Below are 7,500 nucleotides of genomic sequence, written 5' to 3' on the forward strand. Positions count from 1 at the left end.
TAAGGTTGATAAAAAGCATTTTACTGATTATCTAAATCGGTGGGATGGGAAACCGGATGCCTTTGTTGAACACACATGAGAAATATCAGATATCTGGATCTGAAAAAAATTAGTTTTACTTTTTTTTTTTTTCAAATAAGGCTTCTTATTTATGAATAGAATGGTACTTCTTTGCGCGGTTACTGAATTTGTAATTTTGTCAATAATAAGTTCTCTCTCTCTCTCTCTCTCTCTCTCTCTCTCTCTCTCTCTCTCTCTCTCTCTCTCTCTCTCTCTCTGTATGTGTGTGTGGAAGACAGAGAAAGACAGTCGGCTAAGATTGTCTCCCCAAGACGCTTTGGCCTGAGGGTCTGACTGGAACAGTAGCGACCAAACCCATGTTAGCCCACGGCACATATAATCAAGCGATTACTTCCATTGTGTTACCTGAGAACCATCTAGTACTAGTCAAGTTACCCCAGCACGCTGAGTGGAAGACGAAAAAGGGCAAATGTGAAAAAAAAAAAAAAACAGTGAACCAAAATAATTGGTGACCAAAAGCAGTTTGTTTCTGAAATTTATTTTCTTAGTACTGTGTGGGAACTTGAGAAAGTATTAGAGACTCCAGCAAAGAAACCCATTCTTGGTGTGTTATTCCATGAATTGTACTATTATGCCAATATGATATAGCTATAAATGATGGGGTTATGTATGGTCATTGGTCTGATATATATATATATATATATATATATATATATATATATATATATATATATATATATATATTATAGGTAGTAGGTTGGCCAGGGCACCAGCCGCCTGTTGAGATACTACCACAAGAGAGTTTTGGGATCCTTTGACTGGCCAGAAAGTACTACAATGGATCTTTATCTCTGGTTACAGTTCAGTTTCCCTTTGCCTACACATACACGGAATAGTCTGGCATATTCTTTACAGATTCTCCTCACTCCTCATACACCTAACAACACTGAGATTACCAAACAGTTCTTCTTCGCTCAAGGGGTTAACTACTGCACTGTAATTGTTCAGTGGCTACTTTACTCTTGGTAAGGGTAGAAGAGACTCTATAACTATAGTAAGCAGCTCTTCTAGGAGAAGGACACTCCAAAATCAAACCAGTGTTCTCTAGTTTTGGGTAGTGCCATAGCCTCTGCACCTTGGTCTTCCACTGTCTTAGGTTAGAGTTCTCTTGCTTGAGGGCACACTCAGGCACGCTATTCTATCTAATTTCTCTTTTTCTTGTTTTGTTAAAGTTTTTTATAGTTTATATAGGAATTATTTATTTTAATGTTGTTGCTATTCTTAAAATATTTTATTTTTCCATTTTTCCTTTCCTCATTGAGTTATTTTCCCTGTTAGGGCCTGTGGGCTTATAGCATCCTGCTTTTCCAGCTAGGGTTGTAGCTTAGAAAGTGATAATTATAATGATAATGATAATAATAATAATAATAGTAATAATAATAATAATAGTAATATATATATATATATATATATATATATATATATATATATATATATATATATATATATATATATATATGCACACACTCGTTAATTGGATAAATAATTAAAGAAAGCATAACGTGTACTCGAATTATCACATTTGTCAGTTAACTTGATGTTTTTTTTTTTTATATAGATGGTCTAGCGATGATGTTTTCATAAAGCCCTCGATGACCTGGGGGATTTAACTAGTGGAGAGTTCTAGAATTGCAAGTCGTAAAGTCAGGTTGCCGGTTAGGTCAACCCACTCGGTCTTGAGAAGACATTCTGTTTAATATTGAGCGAATCTTAGTGTGCTTCTTGTGTCATTGAGATGTATGTAACAATAGGGTACAGAGGGATAAGTCTTAGACAGTTGAATGTTAAATTTGGTAATTGAAGAGAAATTTTGGTTAGTGAGGCTTTCTTAATCTTGGGTAACGTCTGATAATTGAGTGCGAGTGACGATCTCTCTCTCTCTCTCTCTCTCTCTCTCTCTCTCTCTCTCTCTCTCTCTCTCTTTCATACATGAGTGGATAAATTTATTGTTTCACCATACGCCTTCTCCATAGGTGAGGTTGCTCGCTGCACGCCTATTTTCATGTCCACTGCATATGGTGACACCCATTTATAGTTGGTAGACTTGAGTGATTACCGTGAGTGGTATATTAACAAAGATTTTCAGCCTTAGTACTGAACAATTCGGTTATAGCACCATAGTTCTACTCCTCTGTCACCAGTGTGGTAGGCAAGCATTTCAGTGTACTACATCAAACCTGAGCATGGGACCCAGCATTGAGTTCCTTCGGTAAAATCGTTTCAGGTAAATGAATACTATTCCCTGTACCTTTTCGGGAGAATGTTGTAAATACCATGCCATTTGGTATGACCCACTACAGTCGACTAGATTGTGGGGTACATGATTCATCCTGTGAATAATGACTCGCAGTTTCTTTTTTTTAGGAACCCAACTGTTGGGGGATGGTAAGTTGGCCTTGGACATATATATATATATATATATATATATATATATATATATATATATATATATATATATATATATATATATATACTTATAGGCTATACATACATATATGTATATATATACATATATATATATATATACTGATAGGCTATATATATATATATATATATATATATATATATATATATATATATATATATATATATATATATATATATATATATATTTTTTTTTTCAAGAGCAAATTAAATCTTGCCGTTGATGGAACATCTTCGATCGTATCTTTTTAGCAAGTGAATTTTCTAAATCTTGTAACCCTTTTTCTCGAGTGCTATCTCTCGAATGTTGATCATTATTCTCGTAAGGTAAGGAAATTGATGACTGTTCCATTATCCACCATGACCGACCGTTCCATTCCAGCTGACTTCCATTGAGAGAGGTGCTTGAGGCAAGTTTTCTCATGTTGTTGCCATATTCGGGTCCGTCTATTTTCGTTCAAATCATTCTTTTTATTTCTTTTCATATTCTAGCAAAGAAGAGCTATAATTTTTCTTGATTTTTTGCCTATTAAAAAGAAATCGGGCTTTTATCGTCTACCACACTGCAGATTTCTTTGCATATTATTTACTTTTTTTTGCCGTTCCTGTCTAAATTTAGCGATCCATGGTCTAAACTTAGTTACCGAATAGTAAATTTCTCCGGCACTCTGTTTTTACCCCTTGGTATCAGCTTGCTAATTTTATTTAGATATGTTATGTCGTTTTGGGATTTAATTTGTAGAATATTTAATTTTCTACTCCTTTCCTCATATAAGACCGGTGAAATAATTAAAAAATGGTCAATACCTGTGAAAAAACTATATATTAATATAGTTACACATCTTAAAGAAATGGCAACACCCAGTTTGCAGTTAGGTAATCAGTATTGCTGGGTAGACTTTTAACTCTGGCCAAAGGTCTTGCTTTGCGAAATATTGATCACTTTTCGTTATAGTTTGTATTCTGCTTACTGAGACTGAGATGGGGAGTCAACAGTATTGATTACCTATAAGAAAAGAAAAAAAAATCAAGATATTGGAATACACTTCAACCGTTTTATTTCCTTTGTCGTTAAACTTTCATGTTCCAGTTTGTTTATTTGTAGTTTGTTTATACGCGTGCAGTTACATTACCTAACGCTATGTACCGTATATCTTCATTTGTGTTCCATTAAATGTATGCCCGATTTCATTAAATTAATGTTTTGACTAATTCTTCATAGCGATAACAATTAAAGTCTTGTGAATTTCATACTGTGGTTTTTCTTTTTTATGAAATGTGGTGTCATTCTAATACACTACTTACCAAACAAAAGCTGAGAGAGAGAGAGAGAGAGAGAGAGAGAGAGAGAGAGAGAGAGAGAGAGAGAGCTTTCTAAATGTTTCTTTGTGGATATTGATATAAAGTTTAAATTTGTGATTATGACTTTGAAGAATTATCGTGATTCATGCAGGATATGGTCCTTTCTTGGAAGTTACATAACAATATAGGACACTTGCCTCGAGACAAGTGGTTATTTGCAGCGAATAGGTAGACCGATCCAAGTTTGCTTGTATTTTTTTCTTTATTATTATTATTATTATTATTATTATTATTATTATTATTATTATTATTATTATTGTTGTTGTTGTTAGCTAAGCTACAACCTAGCTGAAATGTATGATGTAGAGGCCCAAGGGCTCCAACAGGGAAAAATAACCCAGTGAGGAAAGGAAACATGGTAATGAACTATATAAGAAGTGATGAATAGAAATATGAAATATCTTCAGATCAGTTAAAATAGATCTGTCACATATATATTTTAAAGAGATACTAATGCTGCAAGTTTGAACATCTGAAGTTTCACCGATTCAACTCCCTGATTAGGAAGATCATTCCAATATCTTGGCACAGTTGGAATAAAACATCTAGAATAATGTATATACTGAGCTTTAAGATGGAGAAATCAAGACTGTTATAATCTATATCTAGTACTACGTACAGGATGGCACAGCCGGGGAAGATTTGCATGCAAAGGATTGTCAGAATAATGAAAAATCTTATGCAACATTCATAAATAAGTGACTGAACGACGGTGCCAGAGATTAATATCAAGACAAGGAATAATAAATTTAATAGACCCCAAGTTTTTGTTCAACAAGTAAGATAAGAGTCGTCAGCTGAAGACCAGACAGGAGAACAATACTCGAAACAAGATAGAATGAAATTCAGTAATTGAAACATTTCTTCTGGATAGATTGATCACAAAAATTATTTAAAGATTTTCTCAAGAAGCCATTTTTGTGCAGTTAAAGAAGAAACAGACCGAATTTGTTTCTTAAAAGTAAATTTGCAATCAAGAATTACACCTAACATTTTAAAGGAATTATATATAGGCAAAAGAAACATTATGTTGTATATATCTTTTATAATTGTTATTCTTTTTTATTCTTATCTGTTCCTAACCATTACATTCACAATAATAATAATAATAATGATTATTATTATTATTATTATTATTATTATTATTATTATTATAAGACTACTACATGCCCTTTATAGTCTGTAGTCTGTAGGTGTAGATTTCACAATTTTTTTCTCCTTTACCGAGTTATGAGGTTGCGTAACTCGTTCTTGAGATTTGCTGTCTATAAGGTACTAATTATCCTTCCTTTTTTAGTTTACCTGGTCTGCCTGCAACTAAGGTCGACGTTACAAAGAGAGAGAGAGAGAGAGAGAGAGAGAGAGAGAGAGAGAGAGAGAGAGGTCCAATAAGCAGTATGAACATGCTTGCTTAATGAGTTATATTGCTATTCTATCCTCAGATATACATTTCCTTTTGGGTCTTTCAATCCACCATTGCCTCTATTAAGAATAGGAACTAAGCAACTGTGTCCAGATTAGGGCAGACCATCTACAGTAGGTACCCTCAAGCAACGGCAAATGAAGCGAGCAGAATGCAAAGCTGATCATTCAGAATACACGCCGCAGTAAATGTATTCTTGTTTATGTCGAACCTGTTGGGCAGCAACCGGGTTAGAAACAAAGCCCTGAGGCTCAGGTTCAGATGGAAGATAACTCCTTTTTTTCTTTTTTTTTTCTTGCATAAGAGTATTATTTTAAGGTCTTTTATCGGATTTATTCCTAAGTTTGGTTACTTGTCAACTGTTACTAAACAGTGTATGTAACTGCAAACACACACACACACACACACACACATATATATATATATATATATATATATATATATATATATACTGTGTATATATATATATATATATATATATATATATATATATATATATATATATATATATATATATATAAACGTAGAACACAGCTAAATTTCCAAAACAATGTGTCTGTTCTGTATCTAGCTTGAGCAACAGGAGATCAAGCAAAGTCAGTCAGACCTCTTCAGCACGTATATAGAGTTTTAATAGATGAACATTACTAAAACCTTGATAATATAGACTGTCAAATAGAAGAAACTATCATCTCTGATAATAGAAAAATTACAAACATGTAAGTAACCCTCTGGCTCTTGGCAATATACCTGAAATTGTGTATAACAAGAGTAAGAAGAAAGAAGGGCTTTTTATTTGTAGAAATTGACAAGATTTACTACAGCTCTACTTTGTTTTATTATCTGTTATTATTTAAAGAATTATCATAATATTTTTACTCTGTAATTTGTATCGTGTGCAGGAATGTTAACGATACTTTTGATAATATATCTAGTTTATGCAATCGTAGAATTATCGTGGTAATTATCTTATTCTCTCTCTCTCTCTCTCTCTCTCTCTCTCTCTCTCTCTCTCTCGTCCCAAATTGTTGTTTGTTATCACTAGCGTTTGTGCGAGGGAGGGTAACAAAACAAGAGCCAGGACAAGGACAGAATGAACATGGAGTGGCGGGGCTGGGGGTTGGCGGTTATCATCATTCTCGTAATTCTCTGGGTTTTTTTTTTTTTTCGATAATATCTCAAACTTGTATTGACCTACTGTACATATTAACTTATGTATCGTATGAGAGAGATGTATCGTATGAGAGAGAGAGAGAGAGAGAGAGAGAGAGAGAGAGAGAGAGAGAGAGAGAGAGAGATTGGCTACAATATATTTATGAAGAAGTTTTGCTTCGGTCAATGTCATCGAACCTTCGTCTAATTATTTACGTTTCACGCTATCTCCAAGTTTACAATACTCTCTTTTGTGATGGTATAATTTAAGTGCATGATGCGTACTCACCCACTCATATTTTAGGCTCAGTTCACATCCCCACAGTAAGGGCGTTGCACGCTTCACCCTCCACGTAAACTACTATGTACCGTATACTTTGTGGGTGAAATAAAGTTAATTAGCTTCTTATTCTTAAGAATATTTTCGAGGTCTTTATTTCCAAGTTGATGGGGAAATTCCATCTTAATATGTGCCACCATTTCTTCTCTTACCATTCTTATAACTGTTTGCTTCACTATTATATGAATAAATGCTTTTATAAATATGTTTTGTTCTAACACACACAATCATACTCAAGTACGTTATACAGTTTGTGTTAAAACTCACAATAACTCGTAACGTAAGGTGCAAAGATCAAGGTCTAAGGCAGTGATAGATATTTCAAAATGTATATGTTACAGTAAAAGGTATGGGCAAACTTACAACCATTTGGTAAATAAAGAAGGGGGTGGATACGGCTGCCTTGGTTGGAAGAGGAGGAGTCCATATCTCATTAAGAGGACAAAACTTGGAATGACCAGCAGGGGAAATACAGGTGTTCACCTCCCTTGCGGAAAACAACGTAGATTCTTTTTTAAACAGTTAACATATTACATTTTATTCTATTGTGAATACTTACATGCAGCTTATATTTTCAAGTATAAATTTGTCCGCCTACCCTCACTTACCATTTCTTTTCAGTTCGATAAGTTCATTAACGTAAAAGTATGTTGGCGAACGAACCTGTGTATTTACGCACCCTTATTTTATACTGTATATATATATATATATATATATA

The sequence above is a fragment of the Palaemon carinicauda genome, chromosome 1 (genome assembly GCF_036898095.1).
Source record: "Palaemon carinicauda isolate YSFRI2023 chromosome 1, ASM3689809v2, whole genome shotgun sequence".
In the NCBI taxonomy this organism is placed as follows: Eukaryota; Metazoa; Arthropoda; class Malacostraca; order Decapoda; family Palaemonidae; genus Palaemon; species Palaemon carinicauda.